General features: G+C 42.8%; 2 non-coding genes across 2 annotated transcripts; both read left to right on the top strand.

Moving 5' to 3' along the window:
• Positions 1–7,369: 7,369 nt before the first annotated feature.
• On the top strand, positions 7,370–7,460 carry trnar-ucu (transfer RNA arginine (anticodon UCU)). Its single transcript is given in 2 exon segments — positions 7,370–7,406; positions 7,425–7,460. It is a non-coding gene; the product is annotated as a tRNA-Arg (tRNA).
• A 2,970-nt stretch (positions 7,461–10,430) lies between these two features.
• On the top strand, positions 10,431–10,520 carry trnap-cgg (transfer RNA proline (anticodon CGG)). Its single transcript is given in 2 exon segments — positions 10,431–10,466; positions 10,485–10,520. It is a non-coding gene; the product is annotated as a tRNA-Pro (tRNA).
• Positions 10,521–15,867: the final 5,347 nt, after the last annotated feature.

Raw genomic sequence — 15,867 nt, forward strand, 5'->3', positions numbered from 1 at the left:
TGTGTTTGAGCTCCCAGGTCAATTGAGTTCTTGGTTGTAATTTCATTGTCCCACTTAATTTACCTGAAAGCAACGTTTGTGTTTGAATTATCAACTCATTTGTACTGTAATTATAATTTATATGAATTCCATCTTGCAACAAACTGGAAGTTTTCAATTTAAAATCTAGAGATGACTGACTTGTTGTGCAAAGACCTGTCTATTCGACTTAGTTCAATAAATCCTGTCCTGAACAGATTGCTTTATCCAGGCAATATCTCTACTTGGTCAACTGATGGTGCACGGAGCTCTCAGCTTTTACTCATTCATCTTCACGGGAGTTGATCCAGTTTCAATGTCAACTTGTTCGCTGGTGTCGATTTACTCGGATTCTTCACCTGATTTCTCTCCTGTCCAAGGAAGTTCTCTGAGCAGAGTTCTCAATAATAACTGGACTATTCCTCACAGAATTTCAGCCTAAATGATTTTTGAACTATTTTATGAAAGAATTTAGTTTTGTACATTCCTCCCTAGCTCTCCTCATGGTTAGGCAGAAAGTGTTACTGCTGTGTTGGCAAGTAGACGACTGATTTATTTGAAAAATCATTGTGACAGGATTTTGGATTTGAACAAGTCACAAACCTGGTGGTGATGCATTGTGGCCCCATCTGTCACGTGACCTGCCAGGGAATGACCTCATAATTGCCCCAGTCCTGTTGCTGTGGATTGGGCGATTTGTTAAAAACTTTCAGTGGGGCTGATTTTGTCGCATTTGCCTATGAAAGATAAGTGTATGTCCCCAAAACCCGTGCCAGAATTTGTGTGTAACAAAGAAGGTTGATACTCCAGTACTGTATATCTTAATGCAAATAGGCTTATTGCAAGATATACCGTTTAGTACTGAGGGAGGGCTGCACTAATGTAGGTGCTGTCTTTAAATAATGATGATAAAACAAGGCCATGCCCAACCTCTTATTTTATCCTAAGTGACCCCATGGCGCTGTGCCAAAGACACACGAGCAGTGGAGTTATTCCCCCGAGACTCAATCATCATCCCAAAGCATGTTCACATTGTTGTTTGTGGGTGTTTCCTGTGCAGAAATTAGCTGCCCCTTTGTGACAGAAAGTGTCTGTTCATTTTTCCTGCATCAGTTTCAGTTTTGCTCCAGAAAACATGAAATCTGACTTCAAACTCAACTCAGGTGGGGCTCAAAATGACAAGAAATCCGTCAGCAATGAAGGGTACAGGCGTTAATTGATCAGAGTGTGTGAGGGACTGTTATGACGTTGCAGAAGATATGGACCAAATCCTGGAGGGATAGTTGGTCGTGTTGTCACAAGGGTTTTGCAATTTGTATTTATTACGAGATGTGTGCACTGAATTCAGAAGCAACATGCCTGCCAGGACATTTAGAAATTTTTAAAAAATGATAATAATATCTTGTTAAAGATAAAAGATGTCAAGCACATACATAAGACTACAAATAGCGCTATAACTCCTCAAGTTACTCATTAACTTGACCCCCTCAGTTACACACCCTTAAAGGTCCGAAATAGATTTTAGAATTAAAGCAGACTCAGCAAGTTAACACAGTATCCTGGACAATGGAATGCCATATGGCTTTTCTTCAACTCCCGTTTAGTTAGACAGCAGACTTACGCCAAAATGCTGGAGGCTTCATTGAGGCCATTTCACACACTCCTGTTAGATCTTACATGGCCTTTTTCAACATAACCTTTCATTCTCCTTTATATGTGTTTCTCTCTTCTTGATGTGTAAATTCTATAGACCCAGATATTGATGAAATTGTATCTTCTTCACAATATTAAAACACTCCCATATCGCCACTATTTCCAGTAACCTTTGGGAAAAATAAACATGTTCCTTAGCTTTGCTTATCCGGCTAGTTGAAAACAGACTGAGATATCGTTGAAATCCAAATATCCCTTCATTTATCTAAAAATGCAAATTCCCTTCACACCTTACATGCTAATCTAGGTTCCATGTTTACTCATTAGCATGTCAAGCACCCAGCTTCTTTTGATGAGTTAAACTTGACTCCAAATGTAATTACATTACACACAGACAGACCCAATTATACTAACCCCATAAAATTACTTCGCAATAAACCAGAAAATTATTATGAAACTGTTATACTTGCTTGACAGGAACTAATGCTTTCTGTGAAAAGCATTAATTTCAATAAATGAATATCCTCGGTGTACCACTCCTGGCTAATCCTAAGCAATAACTGGTGGGAGGTTTTTAAAGTGATGAAAGATTTCCTAGCGCTCCTGAAGAAGCACAGTGATTTCTCTTGCTGCCCTGACCAACATCCCTGACTCAATAACACCACCAAAAACAGCTGCACATAAAGAACTAACGGAAGGGTCAATGTTTAATATAGAAAACCATACCCATTCCAGATTTCCAAAAGGACACATTAATCTTCAGAAAACATTCTGCATCAACTTCAATATCTGATCATTGAGAAACAGGTGTCTCCTCCCGCTTGGCTTCATTATGTGCAGAAATTGGAATTGTTTTGTTTCACAAGCTCATGAAAGTACCTGGGAGCAGTTTACTGTGTTTCAATGAGAAATTGTCATCTGATATTTAAAAAATGAATACAGAAAATGCTTGTAACATGGAGCAGGTTTGTTCATCACAGGATTAATACAAGCTCACTTCTCCATCCAATGAATGAGGCACGTCGATATTGAGAGAATATTAACAGAGAGGAAAACAACTGCTTTCTAATTCTGCTCCCCTGCTGACTATTCCCAAAATCACCATGGAAGTGGGGCAATAGACCGATTTCAATTTCCAAATGCTGATCAAAGGATTGTCAGCTAGTAAAATGTGGGAAATGCAGGTTGGAGAGGATAATTTTCTTCCTGCAGCATTTCCTGGGTGACGAGTTGTGTGTGGAATTATAGCTCAGCACTAGAGATTGTCAATGTTGAGAGAATAATGGGACCAACAAGTGATGACACCTCATTTCAGTTCCTTCCAGATTTAGTTTTTCTTTATGAATTCGGGGTGGAGGAACAAAAGTAAAGTGTTCTTCCCCCAAGTTTGTCCTGCCATTTAATGAACTCATGACTGGTCTGTCTTTTTGCTCCATTTATCCCTCTTCATTTCATAATACTTAAAACACTTAACAAACAAGAGCTATCGATGTCAGTTTGGAACTTTTCGGTTGACCCCCAGCGTTTACAGTTGTTTGGGGGAGGGAGTTTCTACCATCCTTTGTGTGAAGACGTACTTCCTGAAATTACCTTTGAAAGGCTTCATTCTGATTTAAAGGTTAAGCCCCCTTGTTAAGGGCACCACCCCCACCTCCGGCCCCAACCTCCCGTCGCACCAGAGGTAACAGTTTCCCTCTATCTACCCTGTCAAATCATTCACGCACGGTAAACATCTCAGTTGGATCACCCCTTAGTCTCTGATATTCACGGCATTACAATACTAGTGTTTACAATCTGTCCTCGTCATTTGAATCTGGTATCACTCTGATGAAATTCTGCTGCCCCCACTCCAAGGCCAATCTAACATCCCTTAGGTCTGTTGTCAGGAACAGAATGCATTGATCTAAACAGGGTTTTATACAACTGTAATATGATTCCCAATACTTCGTATTCTATTAGTCTTAGATATTATTTTTATCTTCCTGTCCACGAGCTTTTAATGATGTCTGTTCATCTCTCTTGGCTCCTCCACAGTTTCGAGAATCTCACCACAAAATTAAACAACCTTTTCTATATATTATAGGTTTAATTAGATGGCCCTTCACTTTAAAGCTTATTTGCTAAAACTTGCTCACTCACTGAACTTATCAAGAAAATGTCAAACTAAATGTGTTCCGCAAGGACAATGTTATTTTTTTCTGCTCCATCGCCATTACCTTTTCCAGCTGCTCTTTCAGCCACGGTAAATCTGGAGAATGAAAGGGAAGGAATAGTCCTTCTCCTTTTCCTGAATCCTATTTGTTCATCATTCCAATAAAATCTGGGGAAAGGACTGTAATAGCTCACTATCAATTTTGATTAACTCTGAAATAGTCCATTGAAAAAATTTATTCTAGGTATTTGGCCTTCGCTGGTTTGGACAGCAATTATTGTCCATCCCTAATTGCCCTTGAGAATGTGGTGGTGACCTGCCTTCTTGAACCTCTGCAGTCCATGTGGTGTAGGTACGTCCCCAGTGCTGTCAGGAAGGGAGTTCTAGGATTTTTACCAGCGATATTGAAGGAACAGCAATATATTTACAATTCATGGTTTGAAGGGGAATTTCCAGGTGGTGGTGTTCCCATCTTTCTGCTGACCATGCCCTTCTACATGGTAGTGGTCCAGGGTCTAGATGGTGCTGTCGAAGGAGTCTTGCTGAGTTCCTGCAGTGCACCTTGAACATGGTACACACTGCTGCTACTGTGCGTCGGTGGTGGAGGGAATGAATGTTTTTGGATGTGGTCTCCATCATGCGAGCTGCTGTGTCTTAGATGGTGTAAAGCTTCTTGGGTGGTGTGGGATCTGCACTCATCCAGGCAAGTGGGGAGCATTCAATCACACTCCTGACTTGTGCCTTTTAGATGGTAGACAGTCTTTGCGGAGCCTGGACGTGTGTTACTCGTCACACGATTCCTAGCCTCTGACCTGCTATTGAAGCCATAATATTTATATTGCTATTCCAGTTCAGTTTCTTGTCAATGGTAACTCCCAGGATGCTGATAGAGGGGGATTCAGTGATGCTAATGCCAGTAAACATCAAGGTAATAGTTGGATTCTTACTTTTTGGAGATGATTATTGCCTGACACTTGTGTGGCGCAAATGTTACTTGACAGTTGTCATCTCCAGTGAGACATTGACAACCATCCGATTCCAGGCCTTTTTTATGTGAAACCTACTCAAACAGGAAGAAGCAATTAACTAAAAATATCCAATAACTTGATTCGAACCCACGTGTGAAAAGCACAATGGTTTCACAATCCCTCATCTTAACATCCCCTCAGACCCGATCCTAGCTTTAAGTCATGGCCTCGTATCCTTTTTCCCAGCCGTGAAGAGTTAGCAAGAAGGTTCTGAAAGTGCAGCCAGGTGTGCAATGTTGGAAATGCGGCTCCAGTAAGCAGGAAAAAAATGTATCACGTCAAGTCAGGAACTGTTTGGAATGGAGCAGTGTGAAACATTTCTCCACGATTTATTTTTTATCTAATCATTGGTTTTCAAACATTCCATCAATGGGAAAAATATCGCTTAATGTGTATAAGAAATGAATACCTGGGCTGATATTAAATACATCGGCTAATCTTAAATATCTGTGCTAAATCTCCCCTTAACATTCTCTCCAATAAGAGCATCTCCAGTTTGTATTTTTCAGTCCATCCACATATGGAATCCCTCACCACTGATCCAATTCCAGAAAATTTCCACTGTATGCTCTCCAAGGACTTGATGTTGTTCCTAAACCCCTCACCAAGATCTTATATTCCACATTACAACGTGTTACCCCTCCAATTCTTTGAATCCTATCAATCCGCATTATTTTTATAAACTTAGCTAATGATTCCTTATACATGAAGGCAGGCTTCCTTCAACATTAATCTCCTTAAAGATTTGGAAAAATGACCTTCCAATCTCCAATGAATAAATCCTAATGAAATTCTCCAGTCAGCCAATGAACAGCCCGCCTCCTTCATTCCACTTATTGTTACTTCTATTTTCACTGATCCCACTTCTTCAGCACAAATGCTTCGCTCCTCTCCTTTAAACCCTCTTCAATAAGAGGGCACAAATCCGCCATCGACAATTTGCAAATGACTTCTTTAACATATAACTCGTGTTAAAGAAGAGATACGAGAAGGTCTGGCTGTGCTAAATGTTGATAAGTCAGTGGGATCAGATGGAATGCATCTGAAAACGCTGAGGGCTGTAATAGTGGAAACTGTGGAGGTATTGGACTGAATCTACTGAATATTATTTACTTTTTTACAGTTACAAACCACTTTGTTACTCTAGGATGCAGAAATGAATAAAAGTGAATCAGTGATGAACAGATTCTGACATCCCACATCTCCATTTAATTTTACATGGAGCAACTTGTCGTCAGTGTAAGTGTGTTGCTCTAAGAATGAGATCACCACGTCCTGGGAATATAGCAGCAATCCCACCAAGGTCTGAACTGCAACCTTGAAACTCAGTGAAAGCTTGTCACCATCCTCTCCGAATCTGATCGCCACCTCAAGCCCAACATTCAGCTTGGGTGGGCAAACAAAACAACCTGATTCCCCTCGTCCTCCAACGCAAACTGAACTCCAGAGGTGAGTTGAGAGTGACTGCCCTTGACATCAAGGCAGCTTTTGACTGTGTGGCATTATGGATCCCCAGCAAAACTGGAGACAATGGGAATCGGAGGCGAGGGGTGGGGAGCTCTCTGCTGGTTGGAGTCATACCCAGCGCAAAGAAAGATGATTGTGGTTGTGGAGATCAATCATCCCAGTTCCAGGACATCACAGTGGGAGTTCCTCGGTGTTGTGCCCTAGGCCCAACCATCTTCAGCTGCTTCACCAGTGACCTTCCTTCCAGCAGAATTGGGAATGTTCGCTGATGTTTGCTCAATGTTCAGTACCATTTTCAACACCGCCGATACTGAAGCAGACCATGTCCAAATCATCACCCACCCTCTGTCCAGAAGACACGGGACTGCAAAGAATTCTAAGAAATCTCCTCTCAAAATCCTCGTCTCCAAGGTAAATATCCCCTACCGCTACAATGTATCGAGGTAATTTAAGTTCCTCGCTGCGAAATATTCTCGTTAAACTTTATTGCTTCCTCTTCAATGCATTCACATCTTTCCTAAAGTGTGATACCCGGAACTGGGCGCAATGCTCCAGCTGTGGCCGAAATACTGTCTTTCCCAAGTTCATAACAACCGCTTTGCTCTTGTAATCTATGCTCCCATTCATAAAGCCGAGGATATTGTATGCTTCATGAACGATTCTTTCAACCTGCACTGCGTCCTTCAATGATTTATGCAGATGTACATCATTTCCCGCTGTTCCGGCACCGTCTTTGAAATTGTAAACTTTATTTTGTCTTTTCCCCCGTGTTCTTCCGACCAAAATGAATCACTTCACCCTTCTCTGCAAAACAATTCAGCCGCCCTATTTTCCAACCTGAATATGTCCTTTTGAAGGAAATTGCTCTTTCACTCGAATTTCTATCGCTCTTTTCACAACCACAGGACGTCCAAAACACTTCACAGGCAATGAGTGCTCTTGAAATGTTGTCATTGTTCAAACGTAGGAAATTGCTGACCGTTTGAACGTTTTGTTCTACAATGTCAGAAATTCCCTTATATGGAATAGGAAATGAGCCATCCATGTGCTGGGCTCTGTGGCGCAACGGATAGCGTGTTGGACTTCTAACTGCTGCTCTATAAGAGATTCAAAGGTTGTGGGTTCGAGTCCCACCAGAGTCGATTTTTAAATAAAAGCAAATCAGCAACTGGTTCATCAGAGAAGGGAAACTACCATCACCAACCCCTCTCTGTACAGGTGAATCCAGTCACACCCCACTTTCCAATCTGAACCACTTAACAGAAGAAAACTCGCCACCGAGTAGTGAAACAGGTGGCAACAGGAGGATCGCCGCTTCGCCGCTACAAGGATACAGAATTGGCTGAGTGGCAGGAAACAGAGGTTGGTGGTAAATGGTTTTGTTTCGGCCTGGCGAAAGGGTTGGGACCTTTGCTGTTCCTGATAAATATCAATGACCTTTGTGCCCAGGACACAATGTCAACGTTTGCGGAGGATACAAAGTTTGGAAGCATTGTGGAGAGTGTGCAGGATAGTGTAGAACTTCAAATGGACTTGGACCTGTTGGTGGAAATGGGGAGACAGGTGGCAGATGAAGTTCAATGGACTGAGGTTTGGTAGGAAGAACTTGGAAAGACAATATAAAATGAAGGGTACAACTCTAAGGGAGGTGGAGAAGCAGTGGGACTTGGGTGTTTATGAACGTAAATCATTGAAGGTGGTAGGACATTTAAACCCAGCGGCAGAGTCATGGAACGAAAGTACATGGCCCCTTTTTACAACATTAACTGCCATATTCTGGTCGTTTAAATATCGAGTCATTGACTGTGCGGGAGAGAATAGATGACTGACTGGGTGAGCTAGTGACTGAATGAATGGTTAGGTGGGTGACGTGTGTAGGTAGATAGCTGGCTGAGTGAATGAGTTTGGTGGGTGAGTGCGTTGGTGGGTCTGGTCGTTTAAGTGCGTGACCGCGTCAACATACAGGTTGGGAGCCAGTCAGGAGATCCGCGGAGAGGTCAGGTGGTCGGATCGGGGCGACTGAGTATTCGGTTGCGCAGTAACCCAGGTGATAGACAAGAAGTTAAACTGTTTAACCTTTCCTGGGCATCTAGCAAGCTAATTGTTTGGGATCTGTCCCAAGTTTCTGACTCTAGTTCAGAGTCGGAGGCATTCGAGGAGGGTCCACGGCAGGAGGGGTAAATGTAAACTTCCCGGGAAGTTCCCACGTTGGTCCACATGGGAAAGACATTTTGGCTGAGTTTGTTGACACCGGAACAGCAGAGAGCACGCGCTCCACACGTGGAGTTTCAGTGTCTGTGACGTCAAAGCCAGTGACGCTCCAGGTCGCTTTAGGCAGCGGAGATGGTGCAGATCAAACTCAGCCCGAAATGAACACTGTTTTTGCTGTGTTCCGCTCGCTGGACCACTCCCGAGCCGGAATTCAGTCTATAAATGTTTATAAATATTTCTTCAAGTGCATGTTGGTCCCGCAGATAGTGAGACTGGAGAATTAATAATGGAAAACAAGGAACTGGTAGAACTGTTGAACGGGTATTTTGTTTCTGCCTTCACTGTAGAAGAAGGACATATAGAGTGTACAGAGCGATTTAGATTGGCTGGGTGAGTAGACAATAATTGGGAGATGCAGAATAACTTGGGAAAATGTGAATTTGTCCACTTTGGCAGGAAGAATTTAAAAGCAGTACATCATGTGACTGGAGAAATGCTGCAGAACTCTACAGTGCAGAGGGTTCTGGGGGTCCCGGTTCATGAGCCTCAAAAAGTTGGTGTAGAGATGCAGCAAGTGATTAAGAAGGCGAATGGAACGTTGGCGTTTATTACAGAAGGAATCGAATATAAAATTATGGAAGTTTCCCCACAGTCATACAGGGCGTTGGTGAGACAGCATCTGGTGAACTGTGGACAGTCTTATTCTCCTTAATTAAGAAAGGATATCATTGCATTACAGCAGGTCAGAGAAGATTCAGTCGACTGGTTCCTGGAATGCAAGGGTTTTCTTTTGAGGAAAGGTTGAGGAGGTTGGGCCTATACCCATTAGAGTTTTGATGAATGGGAGGTGATCTTATTGAAAGATATAAAATCCTGAGGGGACTTGACAGGGCGGCTGCTGAGACTATGTTTCCTTCTGTGGGGGACTCTACAATCAGGTGACTCAGTTTAAAAATATCGGGCTCTCACATTTCAGACTGACAGAAGGTAATATATTTGTTTCTCTCTCTCAGTGGGACATTGATCTGTGGATTTCTCTTCCCCAGAGAGCAGTGGAGGTTGGGTCATTGATAATGTTCAAGGCTGAAGTGGAGATATTTTTGACAAAAGAATGAGTAAAGAATTATGGGGGGCAGACAGGAAAGTGGAGTTGCGGCCATATTCAGATCAGCCATGCTGGAGCACCTTCGAGGGGATGAATGGCCTCTTGCTGCTCCTGATTTTCGTGTTATTGTTCTTGTGTGCCTCTCTCGGCACTGCTGTCCCTGTCATGCTCACCGTCTCGCTTGCCGGACTGCTCGGCGCCTCAGTAACCTCCCGCTCTCCGGCCTGCTCCCTACCCCTCACCGCCTCACTTGCTGTTCTGCTTGTCACCATCTCCTCAGTTCTTCTGGTGAGATGGGCGGCGACAGGGGTCAGGAGGGAGGTGCCGAGTGGGAGGTGAGCGGCTTGGTAGTCGGGTAGCGAGCGGTGCGGCATAAGGGTTGGCGTGTAGCCCAGCGAGCAAGGCGGCGAGGGCCTGGGGTCAGGGCACCTGGCATTCGGGAGCAGGGGAGTGAGTGGGAGGCAGCAAGTGGGCGACCGTCAACGGCTGAACAACGAGGACGTCAGCGGTGGGAGGAAGGGCGCACGCACCGGCAGACTGAGTGGGTGCCGAGTTCCTGTTCCAGCTCGGTGTCAGGAGTTACAGTGTAAAACTGATCACAATTCTAGCATTGCTGAGTTCTGATGAAACGGCATCGACCTGAAAGGTGAACACTCTTTCACTGTCCACACTGCTGCCTGCCATGAGGTGTAATTCTTAATTGTTTTCTGGTGTTACGACAGAAACCCAAAAGGAGGATTGACGCACTGTGGAGGACAATGAACACACATAGCGGTTATCTCGCTTACCTGTGGCAGGCTCGTTGGTCTAGAGGTATGATTCTCGCTTCGGGATTTTCGTTAAATGATTGTGCGAGAGGTCCCGGGTTCAAATCCCGGACGAGCCCTCTTGTGTTACCGCTTGTGATGCATATTTCTTTACAAGCGAAAAGGCGGGTTTTACTTAAACCCGGCCGAGTTTTTAGGACCTGAGAAGTCATTATAACGAAATTATCACTGCAAAACACGTGGAGTAAATGAAGAAACTGTTGCTCATGTAATCGGATGGTTAATTTATCCAAACAAGAGAATGAGTTAATTTATCCCAAGAAGAGAATGAGTGTAACTGAAACTTGAGATTTCTTGCCGTCTCCATGGATACTGCCTGGCCTAGACACTGCCTGGTGTATTTCTTCAATGTTCTCTTTTACCCAGAGCGCTCTGAAAGAATGGCTGATATCTTTTGGGTGCCAATGAATGTCTATATTGGCTGAGTTATATACATACAGTTACATTATTGGTCTCGCCGTGTGATTCTCGCTATGGGACGTTTCATAAGTGAGAATGTGAGCGGTCTCTGTTTCAAATCTCAGGCGAGCTCTCACGTGTTGTTATTTGTGGTGTAAATCGCCCAGTGCATTGTCTAAAACTCATTGCGGTCTAGGTGGAGCGGTTTACTTATATCAGGGGTAAGTTTGAGAACTGGACCCACTATTGCAGAGAACTCATCAATGAAACACACCTGAAGGAAATGAAGGCAATTTGAAAAAAAAAAAAATTGCCCACTTAATCGCACTGTAATGTTACCCGAACACACTAATTAGACAACCCCGTTTTCTGGATGAATGCATTCGGCTGTTGTATTCTCTAAGAGAATTGTAAACTTCTCTGAGACGGCCAGGTCTGGTAGCCCCATAGTGAGAATTTGATTTGATCATATTTTGTTCGTAATCTAGGAGTTGTACTGAGCAGAAAGTGAGCCGTTTCACCTCGATCGATATTTTAGTGTAAAGGCAATAAACAATTTCAGGAGAAGGTATTTGATAGGCGGTGTGTGCTTAAAGTTGTTTAGGACCAGACGCAGACGAGATGCATCCAGAATACGGAGGGAGGAGGGCAGGAATTGCAGGGACGCTGGCCAGAATTTTCCAATATTCCTTAGACTCGCGGTGGTGACAGCGGAGTGGAGAACTGCTATTGTAACATCCTTGTTCAAACAAATATGTAAGGATAAGCCCAGAAACTACAGGTCAGCCAGTTTAACCTGGGTGGTGAGCTACCTTTCAGAAAGGAAAATTCCCGACGACATGAAAATTACCTCGGGAAAATGCACATTAATAAGTAAAACCAGCTTGGATTATGTTATGGTACCAGCTGAGATTACCCCTGGACAATCCTAAACCCAGAGTGGAGCCCAGCTTGATAGATCCTAACTTTTATTCGATTGTTTAAATACGTGGAAAGTAGCTACTGAACAGAGTCACAGGAGTCAGCTGATCAACTTTTATCAAAAAATAAATAAAACATTTATTCAACGAGAAAAGATGAACCATGTTACAATACTCTTTCATCCACAACTATAACTTTGCAGGTGGAGACAAATTTGTAGGAATAACGCAAGTTGCAAAATTTATTTTATTCTTTAATTTCCACAGTAATTACATAATCCATGTATCAATAGGCACACTGTGGTAAGGAACACCAGACCCTGAAACCAAGTGAAAAATACCACCATAAAAAGTTGCTATGCTGCTATTCAACTCCCCACAGAAGCTTGACAAGCCGTGAGTCAACCAGTTTCACTGCACTCCGACTTTCACGCAAGGATTGAAGCCATTCCCTCTGCCCCTCCTCTTAAATTCATTAACAGGACCTGTTCCAGGTTCCCATCCTTCCTTTGACCAGAACGTCTGTTTTGGACTTTCACCTCTTCCACTCCCCTGGATTTTGGGATTTTTCTTTCGCTTGGGACTAAGTATCTGCCCCGTTTTCCAGTCTCTCTTGGCAGCAACTTTCAAAAACCAGCCGATGTCCGCAGCTTCCAAATCAAAACTGCAGTTTCCCTCCTTCTGTGTGTGTGTCTGTGGGAGGGACCTGCCTCTCTATCTTCCTGTTGCTAGGCAACAGCCCAATTCTTTTACTGATGTGTTTGCTTAACTTCATAAGTCGTAAGCCTGAATAGAGATGCAAGCACCTTTTTAAAACGAAACTAAAACTCCATTTGACCTTTCTTAACACAAATACAGAAATACAAATCAAACTTAAACTTTAAAGCTAAAACTCATTCCTAACAATTGCAATTACCAGTATAACTTACTTAAACCTCTCTACTTTCTATCAATTTGGTAAGAACAAATCGTGTTATTTAACTTCAGTTAGTTTTTTTTTGATGCGACAGCAAAGAATTTTGATGAGGGTGAAGCCCTTGACGTGATTTACATGGACTTGAAAAAGGCATTTGATAAAGTGCTGGACAAATGACTTCTGAGGAAAGTTAGAGCTCATTGAATAGAAGGGACAGTAGCAGCACAGATACGAAATGAGCTGAATGACAGGAACCAAAGATTTGTGGTGAACTGTTGCATTTTGGACTGGAGAAAGTTATCTTGTGCAGCTCCCCAGGTCTCTCGGGGACTTGTGCGATATCGGGAACTGGGGGAAAAATAGAGTTGAGGCCCAAGGTCAACCCCATGATATCATCGAATGGCAGGGTAGGCGCAATGGGCCGTGTGGTGTACTGCTGTTCCTATTTCTTGTGTCCAGTGTCAGGGACCCTTCCATTCCTGTAATTCATTAGCCAGATCTTGTTGCAAGCTCACAATTCCAACATTTGCCGATGATACAAAAGTTAGAAGCACTGTGAACTGTGAGGAGGATAATGTAGATCTCCAAAGGGATCTAGAAATGTTGATGGAACGGGCGGACAATTACCAGGTGAAATTTAATGCAGAGTAATCTGGTGTCATTCGTTTTTGTAGGAAGAACAGGGGGAGGCAACACGAAATGAAGGTTACAATTCTAAAGGGATTGCGGGAACAGAGGGATGTGGGTGTATATGTGCATAAATCATTTATCATCACAGGACAGTTTGAGAGAATGACCAGTAAAACAGACAACGTCAAGGGCTTCATCAATATAGCATGTAGTACAAAAACAATAAAGTTATGTGAAGCCTGTAGAAAACACTGTTTCGGCCTCAACTGGAGTATCGTATCTAATCCTGTGCACCACAATTTAGCAAGGGTGTGAAAGCATTAGTGACATTGCAGAAAAAAATCACAAGACAGATTCCAGGCATGAGGAACTTAATTCACATTGAATGATTGGAGAAGTTGGGAATGTGTTTCTTGAAGAGAGCGAGTTTGAGAGGAGAATTGATAGAGGTATTCAAAATCACGAGCTGTGTGGACAGAGAAAATATGGTTTAACTTTTCCATTGATGGAATGATCCAGAACAAGAGGACACAGATTTAAATTAATTTACGAAAAAAGCAATTACCTAATAAGGCTTTATTTTCATGCAGAATGTGTTTAGAATGTTGGATGCGGTGTCTGAGAGTGTGCTGGAGGCAGGGACAATTGAGGTTTTCAAAAGGGAATTTGACCTTGATCTGAAAAGACAAATTAGCCATGTTACAGGGAAAAGGTTGTGGAGTGGCAACAGGTGAGCTGCTCGTTTAGATGGCCAGCCGAGTCCAGACGGGCCGAATGTTCTCATTATGTTCTGTGATTCAATGATCCCATATAGAATCAGGGACGTTAGTGAAGACTATGATCAATAGGTGAGCAGCAAATGTCTAAGTGAGTTTCTCAGGGCAGTAAGTGTTGGAATTTCTTGGGACAGGATGTGACTAGGTGGCAGTTTCCTGGAACAAAACATTCATCGAAATAGAACCATAGAAAAGTTACAGCACAGAAGGAGGCCATTCGGCCCATCTTGTCCAGCCCGAGGACACCCAGGTGCCCTTTCTAATCCCACCTTCCTTTGGCAATTGGCCATCATTTAACGGAATTATTTAACAGCACATAATGCAACATCCATCTGAACCTAACCTATTTAGTCACCTAGTTTAACTGGCAAGTGCACTCAACAACCTTCAATCTTCTGTCAATAGTATAAGACAGGCACTAGAATCACTTGACAGAGAACTTGGGAGACATGGGTTCGTTGGCTGATCCATGCAAGTTGCTGATGTTGAGATTGATTCATGGTCATTTCACGTAGCAATCAGTTTCAACTCAATGAAATCAAACCACGTTCCCACTCATTCGGTGAAAGTGCTGTTTTCTTTGCAGACATTGCAGAGTTATTTATTGAACTGCTTTTTCTTCCTGTTTTGAACCTTTGTTCTCAGTGATCTTTGTATTTTTAGTTCCTAACAAATCAACAACAGCTATTCATCCTGATAAATTACTTCTGCACAGGGTGTCTCGGTTGGTTACATTTACACCTCTGAACTGCAAGTATATAGAGTCGAATTTAAATCCAGGGCTTGAGGACCAAAGTCAATGTCAACACTCCCAGCAGTGGCTCAAGGAGGCAGCTCACCACCGCCTTCTCAGGGCAAATCTGAACTCTTTCAAATGTAAGCATTTTCCCCCTTAAAGAAGGAGAACTAAACAGGACTCAATACTCTAACTTTTGTCCCATCAACACCCTCTTCAGTTATCACAAGAATGTCCGAGTTTATACTCCATTCCCCTTTCAATAAAGGCCAACTCCTCATTAGCCTTCCTAACAGCCTGTTGTACCTGCAACCTAGCTTTGTTTTGTGATACATGTACAAGGTCACCCAAGTCTCACTGCAGCACAGCATTCTGCCATCTCTCTTCATTTAAAGACTATTAGTTATTTTTTAAATCTGTCCCGCCAAAATGGTGATCCTCACATATTCCCACATTATTGTATCTACCAAACTTCTGTCCACTCACTCAACGTATCTTTATTCCTTTACAAACACTTTACATTCTGCTCACATTTTGCTTGCCTACTTATTGGTCTTTAGCACTATGAATTGTAAACTTGTGTAAGGGGAGACGGAAAGACAGTATTTGCTATTCTTTTACCAATTATCTTACATCTGTAACGCCAAGGTAAGCCCAGTTTCACGATTAAAAACATGAATGAGTCAGAGACCAGAATTGTATTCAGAAAGCGAAAAGGTGATGTTAAGCAACAGAACCAGGAGTCCAGTCTGGCCAGTGAGGAATTTACCCCTGAAACGCTGACGTTCACAAATCCGCTCAGTCCATCTGTCCGGATGGAAACCCGTCTGAAGGAACATGCAGCCTGACAATGTGAAACAAACGGTTGGAAATTTCAGTAATTTCCTACGTTAAAATGCCGAACACACTTGAGAAGTTCTCCAGTGTTTGTCACGCGTCGTTGTGAAATCGTGTGGTTGTCAAAACAGCTGATGAAAAACAAACCTTTGTTTTCTTTTAGAGAAAACCTGTCCAACGCAGGATGTTCCC

Source organism: Cetorhinus maximus, chromosome 31 (genome assembly GCF_964194155.1).
Source record: "Cetorhinus maximus chromosome 31, sCetMax3.hap1.1, whole genome shotgun sequence".
Taxonomy (NCBI): Eukaryota; Metazoa; Chordata; class Chondrichthyes; order Lamniformes; family Cetorhinidae; genus Cetorhinus; species Cetorhinus maximus.